Source organism: Giraffa tippelskirchi, chromosome 5 (genome assembly GCF_054371585.1).
Source record: "Giraffa tippelskirchi isolate mGirTip1 chromosome 5, T2T-mGirTip1v1.2.pri, whole genome shotgun sequence".
NCBI classification, from domain to species: domain Eukaryota; kingdom Metazoa; phylum Chordata; class Mammalia; order Artiodactyla; family Giraffidae; genus Giraffa; species Giraffa tippelskirchi.
In genome coordinates, this window is record NC_137279.1 from 170,536,937 (window position 1) to 170,552,021 (window position 15,085).

The window sequence follows — 15,085 nt, forward strand, 5'->3', positions numbered from 1 at the left end:
AAGTCCAAAATTGCAACCAACCGCTGAACAACCATTGACAGGAGAATGTTGGATCCCACCAAAAAAAGATACCCAATGTCCAAGGGCAAAGGAGAAGCCTCAAGAAGATGGTTCGGTTCAGTTCAGTTCAGTTGCTCAGTCATGTCCGACTCTTTGCGACCCTATGAATTGCAGCACGCCAGGCCTCCCTGTTCATCACCAACTCCCGGAGTTTACCCAAACCCATGTCCATCGAGTCAGTGATGCCATCCAACCATCTCATCCTCTGTCATCCCCTTTTCCTCCTGCCCCTAATCCTTCCCAGCATTAGGGTCTTTTCCAATGAGTCAGTTCTTCGCATCAGGTGGCCAAAGTATTGGAGTTTCAGCTTCAACATCAGTCCTTCCAATGAACACCCAGGACTGATCTCCTTTAGGATGGATTGATTGGATCTCCTTGCAGTCCAAGGGACTCTCAAGAGTCTTCTCCAACACCACAGTTCAAAAGCATCAATTCTGCAGCGCTCAGCTTTCTTCACCGTCCAACTCTCACATCCATACATGACCACTGGAAAAACCATAGCCTTGACTAGACGGACTTTTGTTGGCAAAGTAATGTCTCTGCTTTTAAATATGCTAAATAGATTTAAGGGACTAGATCTGTTAGACAGAGTGCCTGATGAACTATGGACAAGAGGTTCGTGACATTGTACAGGAGACAGGGATCAAGACCATCCCCATGGAAAAGAAATGCAAGAAGATGGTAGGAGGGGCAAAATAATGTTTGGAATCAAACCCCATACCCACCAGAGATGCTTGGAGGGCTCAAACAAAACCTTGTATGCACCAGGACCCAAGAAATGGTAGTTGGTATTATTCTCCAGGGGAAGTTATTTTCCTAGCCAGTGCCTTTCATCTTTCCCCATCAAAAATGCCCAAATCTTGGGTAACCTCTGTTTCAAAAGGCTGGCTCTTCCTGTGGTTCACTTGGCACAAGGCACAGAGCATAGGTTAGTCCATAATATGAGTAAGCAGGTACAAAGGTAAATAGATAGACAGGTAGACAGGAGGGTGGGTACAAAGAAAGGGAGGAAGAGAGGAAAGGAGATAGGGAAACTGTCCCATACTTACAGATCAAACACTAATTCTAACTAGGAATCCCATGTACAGAAACGAACACCACCATGTCTTTCAAGCCAAAAATCAGGGCATGAGGGCTAAAAAGTACACTATATGGGATGACGGGTCAGAATATCATGACTTCTACAGAAAGTTGCCCTAGTTATGGAAAAGCATATACGTAACTCTACAAAACCCCCCTCCACTGAAAGATATGTGGGGTCTCATTCATTAGAATCACAACAGGGTACTCACTAAAATTCATATTCCTAAGGCTCTGGCCCAGACTCACTGAATCAGACCTGAATTAGAAGCTCAGAAATCAGTGTTTTAACATAGCTCAGCAGATGATTCTTGGCATGGCTAGAGCCACTGGTCTAGGGGAAATAGAACCTAAAGTGTTCTTGCTTAACAGTGCTTCCTTCAGCTTATGAAGACATGCTAGTGAAAGCTGGTGTGCATCTACACTTAAATCCACCAGTGACCTCTCTTATCACACATGGCCTTTCTCCATGTGCTGTTCATTAACCTTCACACTGGATATTTTAATGTTCTCAAGAAACCATCTGATCTACCAGAGACAAACTGAATTCCATTTGAGGCAAGTCTAGCTATACTCTAATTCTTTAAAAATCTGTAATTACCTACATATGGCAGCTTGAGTACACAGAACAATGAACAATCCAGAACACTGTTCTCTCAACCTGGGGAACAAGGTTTATGTTTTTTATCTATCATCTCTGGGCTCTTTTAACACCTCCACAAGAGGGCAGTCAGGGGAAAGTTTTACCTCTGTCAGAACACCTTTCCTTAGAAGCTCTTCTAATCTTTGGATCAAAAGATGGTTCTTGGTTCTTCTTAAAACCAAGAACAAAATCAAATATCAGATATATTATGTCACACTTTTATACATATACATAATTGAGTTCTGACACTACAGAACATAAGTTTTAACTAAAAGGGTTTTGCATATAACTTGTTTCATTCTCTCCCACCCTCATCCTCTCACTTCTCTGTCAGGTCCATGAATTAATTTCCTTCCCATTCAGTGGCTCACAATTTGGGAGGAATGGCAATACAGAGTGGCAGGTGTTGCGGCATTGTGGGGAAGCCAGGGAAGGCCGCTTGGTGGACATGACATTTGAACTGAGACCTCAAGAATGCATAATAGTGAGAAGGTTTTCTGGGGAAAAGAAATGGCATGGATATAAAAGATCCTGATATATACAGAGAACTAAAAGAGCTTTCCTATTACTTTAGATGTTATGGTAGAGATGTTAGGGAGCTACAGAAGATATTTGGCAGGGAAGTGACAGTGAGATTTGTGAGTTAGAAATATATTCTCATGAGTGCATGTTTGAGAGAAATCATATGATGAAATTCGTAGAATAACTGCCTAAGCAATCTGTGTGTGTGTGTGTGTGTGTGTGTGAAATCAAGAATGTATTACACCTTTGAACTCCCATACACAGTTCTTCCTATAAGCAGCTGGTCCCTGGAATTGACTCAGAGCTGCTCAATATTCTTGATCTCTGGAACATTCATCTTCCATACTGACGGTTTTTGCCAAGGTGTTCTCGTGTCTGAGCCCTGTAAGCTGACAGAATTGACTTAAGGGTCAGTACAAAGTTGGGAATGCTAGAGCCAGCACTCAATGATGTTTAATTAACCTCACTGGTAGGAATAACGTTAGCAATATTTAAAAACTGCACCAGGACTTAGAATTTCTCTGAGCCTGTATGCGATATAAAGTGTGAAGATAGATAGACAGTCAAGAAAGTGCTTCCAGCTGCTCTAACCATCCCGGATTAAGGTCAGAGTTCAGAATAGTCATTTCAGTGGAAAGGAAATCAAATCAAACCAACCCTAGAGGTTTAAAAATAAGACAGTATAAGCACTTTTAAGACAAGATTAATAACAAAAGAGAGAGGGGAAAGGGTGTCTTTGGGGAAGTGAGAGGAATAAAAACAAGGGTATACATTGACTTCCTGATTCTGAGACCCTACTCTAAGAAAATAGACTAAACTCAGTTGAAGAAATATTTACTGATTCCCCAATACATATATATATAAATATTAATAGTAATTATATATTAGTACATTATTATGTATGTATACATAGTATATATATTATACATATATACACATACAATTATATATATAATTACTATTATATATATTATATATAATATTAACAGCAACTAAAACCTTATATTTGCTTAGCACTTTTGAGTATGCTTTTGTATGTATCAGCTTTCCAACGACCCTGGAAGTTGCTTCTGCTGTGGAGGCTGTGATAAGCCACCCAGATACGCCCTCAGGACTGAAGGTCTCAGTCCCATAGATGGCCCTCAGCTGACTGAAGAGAGTTGTTTCTCCCAAGGTCATGCCCCCTTCTTGGGGCACCTCACATCCACTGACTGGTCAATATGAAGACCTGGCACTACCTGGCACTCTTATTCTGACTTAGGACGGTTTTGAAGGGCTATCTCAAGAGATCCTCTTGGGGTTGCCTGAGGCCTTTATTGAGACTGTACTGCAGCCCCACTTCTCCCCCTGCCTGATCCTGCTTCTTCCTCTCTCCTAACCTCCCTTCCCCTCCCTGGCAATGATCCCAAGAGCACTCCCTAATAAACCTCCTGCATGCTAGACTATATCTGAGAGTCTGCTTCCTAGGTAATCTAACCTGTGACAATTATTATCCCAGTTTTGAAGATGGCAAACCAAAAATCTCAGACAGTAAACTGATTGCCTGAATTCACCACCTGATGAGATGGACACAAGCAGAACTCAGACCCAGCAGATGTCATTCAATGGATACCAGTGTGCAGGTGTGGCAGGGGATGAAAAGATGAATTAAGGGCCCAACCCTTATGAGCTCACAAAGGAGTGAGTAACACAAACACAAACACAGCCATAACCTGCATGGTGACCAACACAGGATCCTGTGTCAGGCATGAGAATGGAGCATAGACAGTGATGTCAGCAGGACGTGTGATTTGTATAAGGAGGGCCTTGAAGACGTTCCAGGGAGACTGCAAGGAACACAGGCACCTTCCTTCTTTCACTTGCCCTGACTCCACCACCTAGAAAAGCAGATCAGCAAGAAAGCACATCTATAAGGTGACAATGCCAACAGATGGCCTGTAGGATGCCTACCTCAGTTCCACTCGCCGAGCAACCTCTACACCATACACCAGGGTCAAAAGAGTACTACTTTTATTGGCATATAATGGTCAGATGCTATATAACACAGGGAGCCCAACCTGGCACTCTGTGATGATCTAGAGGGGTAGGCTGGGAGCGGGGAGGAAGATTCAAGATGGAGGGGGTATATAGATAATTATGACATTCGTGTTTTTGTATGGCAGAAAGCAACACAACGTGGTAAAGCAATTATCTCCAATTAAAAAAAAAAAGAGTACTACTGGCTTTGGAATTGGGCCTCTGTTGTCTTTATTCAGTACCAGTTTCTCTGGTACTTACTACTTGGCAAGTAAGCTCTGATTTTGACATCTGTAAAATGGGCTTCCCTGATAGCTCAGTTGGTAAAGAATCCACTTGCAACACAGGAGACCCCGGTTCCATTCCTGGGTCCAAAAGATCCACTGGAGAAGGGCTAGGCTACCTACTCCAGTATTCTTGAGCTTCCCTGTGGCTCAGCTGGTAAAGAATCCACCTGCAATGCGGGAGACCTGGGTTTGATCCCTGGGTTGGGAGGATCCCCTAGAGAAGGGAAAGGCTACCCACTCCAGTATTCTGGCCTGGAGAATTCCATGGATAGTCCATGGGGTCACAAAGAGTTGGACACGACTGAGCAATTTTCACTTTCTGTAAAACAGACCACCTCACTAGCAGGACTGTTAAGGGAACTACTTGTAAAACACTCATCACACAGCTTGGCATATGGTAGACCAGTCATTCAGTCAAACCAGTCAATCCTAAAGGAAAGTTAAGAAGACACACTCTAGGTCTCCACATATCCTATTACTTCTTCCAGCTTATCCTTGGCTGCATGTTACTGAAGTCCTAAGACAGGAAAGATGTTTACTGATGTTACCTGACTGGCCTCTGAAGGCATGTGACTTTGTCTCTGTGTAATCACTGTCATCACGACCACCACTAACAACACTACTAACACTAATACATAATTAATATGTATCAATTTACATACAACTGATACATATATACATAGTATATGTTAATATTTATATATGAAATGCCAGCTCTATTCTAAGCACTTTATAAATATTATCCTATTTCACAGAAGAGAAAATTGAGGCACAGAGAAGTTAACTACTGACTCCTTGCAGCCAGTGAGAGAGTTGAGATTCAAATCACAGCAGATTAGCATGTCATAGTGCAGGCCGTCTGGGTGCAGTAACAGTTATAGACACGGATCTCTCCAAGGCATAAAAGGGGAGATAAGGTCATTGTGAGAATTAAAAGAGATAAAATAAGTTTAACAGAACTTATATAAAATAAGTTTAACAGTAACTGGTATTGTGAAGCACTAGATAAATAAAGCCATTATCATTAAAGAATAGATTTCAGTTCAGTTCAGTTCAGTCGCTCAGTCATGTCCGACTCTTTGCAACCCCATGAACGGCAGCACGCCAGGCCTCCCAGTCCATCACTAACTTCTGAGTTTACCCAAACTCATGTCCATTGAGTCGGTAATGCCATCCAAACATCTCATCCTCTGTCGTCCCCTTCTCTTCCTGCCCTCAATCTTTCCCAGCATCAGGGTCTTTTCAACTGAGTCAGTTCTTCGCATCAGGTGGCCAAAGTATTGGAGTTTCAGCTTTAACATCAGTCCTTTCAATGAACACTCAGGACTGATCTTGTTTAGGATGGACTGGTTGGATCTTCTTGCAGTCCAAGGGACTCTCAAGAGAATATATTTAGATTTGAATAAATAATGGTATTACCTTATATTCATACAGGGCTTTAAAACTCACATAGTATTTCCATAACAAGCATGGGAAATGTGGTGGTTAAATTATTTGTCAACTTGCCTGGGCCACAGGGTACCCAGATATTTGACCAAACATTATTCTAGGTATGGTTGAGGATCTTTTGGATGAGATTAACATTTGAATCAGTATACTTACTAAAGGAGATTGCTCTTCTCAGTGTGGCTGGGCCTCATCCTATCAGTTGAAGCCAGAATAGAACAAAAAGACCAACCTTCTTTGAATAAAAGGGAACTTCTGCCTGATTGCTTTGAGCTGGGACAGCAGTTCTTTCCTGTCTTAGGACTTCAGCTGAAACATCTTTCTGGGTCTTGAGCCTGCAGGCATTCAGACTGGAACTACACCATCAGCTCCCCTGGTTCTCAGGCTTTTGGACTCATAGTGGAACCATACCGTGGACTCTCCTGGGTTTCCAGCTTGCTGACTGTGTATTTTGGGACTTGTCAGCCTCCATAATTACTGATACATGAACCAATCTTATACATACAAGCATACATGGTATTATTCTGTTTCTCTGGAGAACCATGACTAATTAACTAATACAGGAAGTATTCTCACCTTTCCCATCTTACAGATGAGGAACTGAGGCTCAGACAGGTTGAATGACTTGCACAGGGTTTTTTTTTTTTTTTTTTACATCTTATCTCCTTGTCCTTCATCCCCAGAATTTCCTGAATCCTGTAGATTGTACTTTCATTCATTTAGCAAATACTTATCAAGTAACTGTTATGAGCCAGGCATTGTATCCCTAAATAATTTTCAAATCCTCCCTCCCTCTCTATCCTACTCCTCCTGGCTCTACACTGCACAGCATCTCTTACAACCGTGACTATCCAGATACTAGCTCACAGTCGTGTTCACATGGTCCTTGGAAGATGTCTGGAAATCAATTGGAGATAAAGGAGTCCTACCTGGAAATCAAGAGCATGTATCCAGTTAGATCTCTACCTTTCTAAGCATCAAAGGTCTTTGGTATCCATGGCCTGTCTAATTTGGTTATGCTTACCATTTATATTCAGACAAAGCTGCTGGTATTTTCCTCATTTATAAAACCACTAGATCTCAAACCCCCAGTGGATGACCAAAAATTTACACTGCATATTAATTTTTCATACATGTATATGTATTCACTAAAAGGTAAGGAGTTGTTTTATCCCTGTTTCATCTTTTCATAAATTTCTCATGTATATTATTGATTTTGCATTGAAATAGTTTTGCAAAGCATTTTAGCTAGAATCCTTATTTAGCATCACGCAGACCACAACACCTAGTAAAAATGATTTTTCACAAAAAGAGGGACATCAGTTTTTGTTACTTTGCTTAAAAAAAATCAATAAAGCATTTGTGCCTATTTTAGAGATTAAAATAGCTTTTGCCTTACAACTAGGGTAAGCTTATGTTTTTAAAACAATATTAAGAGATTCTGTCAAATATCCTTGCTCCCATACCCGAAGTTTATAAGTTTCTTAAAAGTTTAAGGATACAAAGGAAGTGAAATAATGCAATGTGAAATTAAGGGCCCTGAGTTTATATTCCAACTTCATTGTTTACTCAGAAGGACTGGGAGAATATTTATTTCTCTATAAAGGTGGAGTAATGCTCTCCAGCTCCAGGTGTTGTGAGTCTTGAGGGAAACTGAGCAAAGGACTGAGGTGAATTCAGACAAAAAGAACTTATACCTTCTAGTATCATAGAAGCATTCAGGTAAGACATCTTGCTTTGCTGGAGTAGCCGTGAAGAGACATCCCACATCCAAGGTAAGAGAAAACCAAGTAAGACGGTAGGCACTGAGAGAGGGCATCAGAGGGCAGACAGACTGAAACCACAATCACAGACAACTAGACAATCTGATTACACGGACCATAGCCTTGTCTACCTCAATGAAACTAAGCCATGCCGTGTGGGGCCACCCAAGATGGATGGGTCATGGTGGAGAGGTCTGACAGCATGTGGTCCACTGGAGAAGGGAATGGCAAACCATTTCAGTATTCTTACCTTGAGAACCCTATGAACAGTATGAAAAGGCAAAAAGATAGGACACTGAAAGATGAACTCCCAAGGTCGGTAGGTTCCCAATATGCTACTGGAGATCAGTGGAGAAATAACTACAGAAAGAAGGAAGGGATGGCCCAAAACAAAAACAACACCCAGTTGTGGATGGGACTGATGATAGAAGCAAGGTTCAATGCTGTTAAGAGCAATACTGCATAGGAACCTGGAATGTTAGGTCCATGAATCAAGGCAAATTGGAAGTGGTCAAACAGGAGATGACAAGAGTGAACATCAACATTCTAGGAATCAGGGAACTGAGATGGACTGGAATGGGTGAATTTAATTCAGATGACCATTGTATCTACTACTGTGGGCAGGAATCCCTTAGAAGAAATGGAGTAGCCATCATGGTCAACAAAAGAGTCCAAAATGCAGTACTTGGATGCAATCTCAAAAATGACAGAATGATCTCTGTTCATTTCCAAGGCAAACCATTCAATATCATGGTAATCCAAGTCTATGCCCTCACCTGAAGAAGGTGAGGTTGAACGGTTCTGTGAAGACCTATAAGACATTCTAGAACTAGCACCCCAAAAAGATGTCCTTTTCATTATAGGGGAATGGAATGCAAAAGTAGGAAGTCAAGAAACACCTGGAGTAACAGGCAAATTTGGCCTTTGGAGTACAGAATGAAGCAGGGCAAAGGTTAATAGAGTCCTGCCAAGAGAACGCACTGGTCATAGCAAACACCCTCTTCCAACAACACAAGAGAAGACTCTGCACATGGACATCACCAGATGGTCAGCACCACAATCAGACTGAGTATATTCTTTGCAGCCAAAGATGGAGAAGCTCTATACAGTCAGCAAAAATAAGACCGGGAGCTGACTGTGGCTCAGATCATGAACTGCTTATTGTCATATTCGACTTAAATTGAAGAAAGTAGGGAAAACCACTAGACCATTCAGGTATGACCTAAATCAAATCCCTTATGATTATACAGTGGAAGTGAGAAATAGATTTAAGGGACTAGATCTGATAGAGTGTCTGATGAACTATGGACGGAGGTTTGTGACACCGCACAGGAGACAGGAATCAAGACCATCCCCATGGAAAAAAAATGCAAAAAATCAAAATGACTGTCTGAGGAGGCCTTACAAATAGCTGGGAAAGGAAGAGAAGTGAAAAGCAAAGGAGGAAAGGAAAGATATTCCCATTTGAATGCAGAGTTCCAGAGAATAGCAAGGAGAGATAAGAAAGCCTTCCTGGGTGATCAATGCAAAGAAATAGAGGAAAACAACAGAATGGGAAAGACTAGAGATCTCTTCAAGAAAATTAGAGATACCAAAGGAACATTTCATGCAAAGATGGGCTTGCTGAAGGACAGAAATGGTATGGACCTAATAGAAGCAGAAGATATTAAGAAGAGGTGGCAAGAACAGACAGAAGAACTGTACAAAAAAGATCTTCATGACCCAGATAATCACGATGGTGTGATTACTCACCTAGAGCCAGCCATCCTGGAAAGTGAACTCAAGTTGGCCTTAGGGAGCATCACTACGAACAAAGCTAGTGGAGGTGATGGAATTCCAGTTGAGCTATTTCAAATCCTGAAAGATGATGCTGTGAAAGTGCTGCACTCAATATGCCAGCAAATTTGGAAAACTCAGCAGTGGCCACAGGACTGGAAAAGGTCAGTTTTCATTCCAATCCCAAAGAAAGGCAATGCCAAAGAATGCTCAAACTACCACACAATTGCACTCATCTCACACGCTAGTAAGGTAATGCTCAAAATTCTTCAAGCCAGGCTTCAGCAATTCGTGAACCGTGAACTTCCAGATGTTCAAGGTGGTTTGACAAAAGGCAGAGGAACCAGAGATCAAATTGCCAACCTCCAATGGATCATTGAAAAAGCAAGAGAGTACCAGAAAAACATCTATTTCTGCTTTATTGACTATGCCAAAGCCTTTGACTGTGTGGATCACAATAAACTGTGGAAAATTCTGAAAGAGATGGGCATAGCAGACCACCTGACCTGCCTCTTGAGAAACCTGCATGCAGGTCAGGAAGCAACAGTTTGAACTGGACACGGAACAACAGACTGGTTCCAAATAGGAAAAGGAGTATGTCAAGGCTGTATATTGTCACCCTGCTTATTTAACTTCTATGCAGAGTACATCATGAGAAACGCTGGGCTGGATGAAGCACAAGCTGGAATCAAGATTGCCGGGAGAAATATCAATAACTTCAGATATGCAGATGACACCACCCTTATGGCAGAAAGTGAAGAAGAACTAAAGAGCCTCTTGATGAAAGTGAAAGTGGAGAGTGAAAAAATTGGCTTAAAGCTCAACATTCAGAAAACTAAGATCATGGCCTCCAGTCCCATCACTTCATGGCAGATAGATGGGGAAACAGTGGAAACAGTGGCTGACTTTAGCTTTTTGGGCTCCAAAATCACTGCAGATGGTGACTGCAGCCATGAAATTAAAAGACGTGTACTCCTTGGAAGGAAAGTTATGACCAATCTAGATAGCATATTAAAAAGCAGAGACATTACTTTGCCAACAAAGGTCCATCTAGTCAAGGCTATGGTTTTTCCAGTGGTCATGTATGGATGTGAGAGTTGGACTATAAAGAAAGCTGAGCGCTGAAGAATTGATGCTTTTGAACTGAGGTGTTGGAGAAGACTCTTGAGAGTCCCTTGGACAGAAGGGAGATCCAACCAGTCCATCCTAAAGGAGATCAGTCCTGGGTGTTCATTGGAAGGACTGATGTTGAAGCCGAAACTCCAATACTTTGGCTACCTCATGCGAAGAGTTGACTCATTGGAAAAGACCCTAATGCTGGGAAGGATTGGGAGCAGGAGGAGAAGGGGATGACAGAGGATGAGATGGCTGGATGGCGTCACCGACCCGATGGACATGGGTTTGGGTAAACTCCGGGAGTTAGTGATGGACAGGGAGGCCTGGCATGCTGTGATTCATGGGGTCGCGAAGAGTCGGACATGACTGAGCAACTGAACTGGACTGAACTGAACTGAGACTTAAATGACACATTAAATCAGGTTCACTTAATGGATATATATTGAACATTTCATCAAAAATCAGCAAAATACTTATTCTTCTTAAGTGCACATGGAATATTCTTCAGATAGGTAAAAAAACAAGTCTCAATAAATTCAAGAAGAGTGAAATCATATCAAGCATATTCCCCAACCATAATGGTACAAAACCAGAAATTAATCACAAGACAAAAAGGGTAAAACAAAACATGGAGCTTAAACAACACACTACTGAATAACCAATAGATCTTCATCAGAATCAAAGAAGAAATGTTTAAAAAATCTAGAGATAAATGTGAACAGAAATATGACATATAATGGATAAAGGAGAGCCTCTTTAATAAATAGTGTTGAAAAAACTGGAGAGCCAAAAGTAAAAGAATGAAACTAGGCCACTATCTTACACTGTTCACAAAAATTAACTCAAAATGGAGTAAAGACTTGAATGTAAGATGTGAACAATAAAATTCCTAGAAGTAAATATAGCTAGTAAGTTCTCCAACATAGGTCTTAGTGATGTTTTTGTGTACCTGACTCAAGAAAAGATGGAACTCAAAACCAAAAATAAACAGATGGGACTACAACAAAATAAAAGCTTCTGCACAGTGGAGGAAACTATCATTAGAATGAAAAAGCAACCTACTGAATGGAAGACCATATTTTCAAAATCATATATTTGATAAGGGCTCAATACCCAAAATACATAAAGAATTCATACAACTGAACCAAAAACCCAAACAACCCAATTAAAAAATGCATAGAGAATCCAAATAGACATTTTTCCAAAGAAGATACACAGATGGTCCACAGGCATAGGAAAAAAGTTTAACATCATCAGAATATGAAATCAAAAACACAAAAAGATGTCATCTTATACCTGTTAAAATGACTACCATAAAAAAGACAGGAAATAGCAAATAAGGAAATGGAGAAAAGGGAACCCTTATACACTGTTTGTGGGAATGGTAAATTGGTGCAACCACTGTGTAAAGCAGTATGTAGATTTCTCAAAAAATTAAAAATAGAACTATAATATGACACAGCTATTCCACTTCTGGGTATCTACTCAAAGAACACCAAAACATTAATTCAAAAAGATAAATGTACCCCTATGTTCATTACAGCATTATTTCTAATAGCCAAGATATAGAAGTAACCTAAGTGTCCATCAATGGATAAATGGATAAGATGATGTGAGTGTATATATATGTGTACACACACACACACACACACACACACACACACATATCTATCTATCTATATATATATACACACAATGGAATACTACTCATTCATAAAAAAGAATGAAATCTTGCTATTTTGACAACATGGATGGAACTTGAGGGTATTAAGTGAAATAAGTAAGATGGAGAAGGATACATACTATAAGATTTCAATCATGTGGAATCTAAAAACAAAAACAACAAACAAATGAAATACAGTAGAAACAAACTCATAGATGCAGAGAACTGATTAGTGGTTACCAGAGGGCAAGAGATTGGGAGTGGGTGAGGGGGGAGCTATATGGTAATGGATGGTAACTAGACTTGTGATGGTGATCACTCTGTAGTGTACACTGATGCTATTTTATAATGCTACACACTTTAAACTTACATCATTATCATCACTATCATAAATAAAAAGATGTGTAATCCAAGAAAAAAGCTGTTACAAAACTGAAATTAAGATTTCTATTTATTCCTCAAGGAATGGATAATACTAGGCATGTTTACATCCTTAGCAAGAAATACTGTTTGAGTACTTACAGTATGCCAAGCACCACGGGAGGAGCTAAGGAGATAAAGAAACAAGATGAAGTCGTCAACCTCTTGGAACTTACATTTAAATGAGGAGAGAACAAAGAAGCAATAAAAAGCAAAATAGTTTAAGCAAGCAGTATAAGGAAAATAATACAGGATAAGGGGGATAGATAGTACAGGGAGAGAAGGAGACCTCTTCTGGACCAAGGATCAGAAAGTTCTCTGAGGAGGGGTCATTTGAGCAAAGGCCTGAGCCAAGTGAAGGAGGAAGCCATCTGAGAGTTGGAGGTATGCGTAGAGCAGGAAGACCCCAAGGCAGGAGCCAGCTGGGCATCCTGAAATGAGACCAGATGGCTGGAGCAAGGCTGGACTTGGGTGGTCTGAGAGACAGGCTGAGGTCAGACAATACTGGTTGTTGCAGGCCACAGTTAGGAATATGGATCTTGTTATTCCAGCAACAGTCCTACGGAATATGTGGTATTTACAGGAAAAACTTGAGATCTAAAACAATAACTTTCTCTGCCCTTTTGAAATCTCACCAGTTAGTGGTGGAAGTCTCAAATTCTATATTCTTGCCATCAAATGAAAAGTCAGGTAAGAGGAAAGTGAAAATAATGGGGAAGAGAGCCCCATGGAAGAGACCATGAATTTTTCTTCCAGGAACTGCTCTTAATAGTGTTAAATGAGTAGAAATCTAAATGAGGAAACAGGGAAACAAATGTAGTGTTCAGTCCTCTCTGGCCATTGCAGTTGCAGGATATCTCCTGAAAACCAGAGATACTGTCTCAATAATTGATATCCCCTCCATTCCAGTGGCTATTATTTACATTACACATATCCTTCTATGTCTCACTACATTAACTGCCAAGAAAACTTTGGAAAAAGAAGGAATCCTGAAGCCTGGCAAAGCCAGGGATGGCAAATACACCAATTCTAACTTAGTCTAGCTATTTCCTGTAATAATTCTGCACTTAGCAAATTTACCCAAGAGGGAAAAGCTCACAGAATTTCATGAAAGATATTAATTACAGCCCTGAAACTAAAATAGAAAGGACTTAGAAATGTTTAAAATACTTAGGTAATATCTCCGCCTTCCCCAGAAATTCGCTAGGATAGGACTGACTCCCTGTGAGTTATTGAGCACAGGGAGGGGGTTACAAAGGCAATATAGGACCAAGGTTAGGAGTGTGAGTCTGGAGTCAGACTGCCTGGGTTCAGAGCATGATTGTAAGGGCTTAATAAGATAATTCCTTGGAGAAGGAAATGGCAGCCCACTCCAGTACTTTTGCCTGGAGAATCCCTGGGATGGGGGAGCCTGGTGGGTGGCCGTCTCTGGGGTCGCACAGAGTTGGACACGACTGAAGCAACTTAGCAGTAGCAGCAATAAGATAATTCATGTAAAGTACTTAACATAATGCCCAGTACATAATAATAACTTTAAAAACCAAGCTGTTATTATTATTACCATAATTAAAGAGATGAATAAGTTCCAGATCCTGCCTCAAGGATGGTGAAGCCAAAAAAAAAAGAGTAACATCACTAAGAGGAATACTACTAAACAGATGCCAGGAACAAACTGCAAGGGTATAGGGGATCCAAGGCCACATATCCAGAACACATTTATTGAGCACCTACTCTGGGCCAGATGGTGGTGGCAGGGAATATAAACAAGGTTGACAATATGATCCCTACCCTGGAGGAATTGACTATAATTTTCCTTTCACCCATGAGTGGTTCTGAATCAAACAAATATTTCATAAGCACCCGTGTCTAGTGTTGCACAAAATACTAACAGAGTTCCTGGTTTAAAACATGGCTCTTGGGTTACAAGAACATTTAGGGAGATAAGACTCCACCAGAAGAGATAATAAGAAAACAAGCTTGTGAGAAGGGTCTGGGTATAAATGCTAGAGGTGACAAAAGAAAATAACGGGGCCCAGAAAGATCCAGGAGGGCTTCATTAATGAAAGACAGAGAGTGAGGTGTCCTCATCAGCACAGTGACTAGGTCTCCATCCAGAATAGGCAGTCCTCTTAGTTGATAAAATGGAGCTGTTGTTAAAGAAATTGAAATATGATTCAGAGATACATAAACAGAACTTGCATGAAATGAAATCTGTTTCATATAAGACAGCAGGATATAGCTGAAAAAGCATGAACTTAGAGCCACCAGGCCTCAGTGATTACTGTCTGTGAAA

General features: G+C 40.7%; 1 protein-coding gene across 8 annotated transcripts in view; it reads right to left on the reverse strand.

The window, feature by feature from the left end:
- Positions 1-15,085, reverse strand: part of ELAVL4 (ELAV like RNA binding protein 4) — a 151,799-nt gene that overhangs the window by 115,824 nt on the left and 20,890 nt on the right. For 2 of the 8 annotated variants that reach the window (XM_081485570.1, XM_081485567.1), the window contains exon 1: positions 3,862-3,929. The exons of 4 other annotated variants lie outside the window; for them this stretch is intronic. The gene's annotated coding sequence lies outside the window, so the exon portion shown is untranslated. Of the gene's footprint in view, positions 1-3,782; positions 3,930-15,085 lie in introns of those variants that run through there. 2 more of the 8 variants (XM_081485571.1, XM_081485566.1) reach the window with 2 other exon arrangements.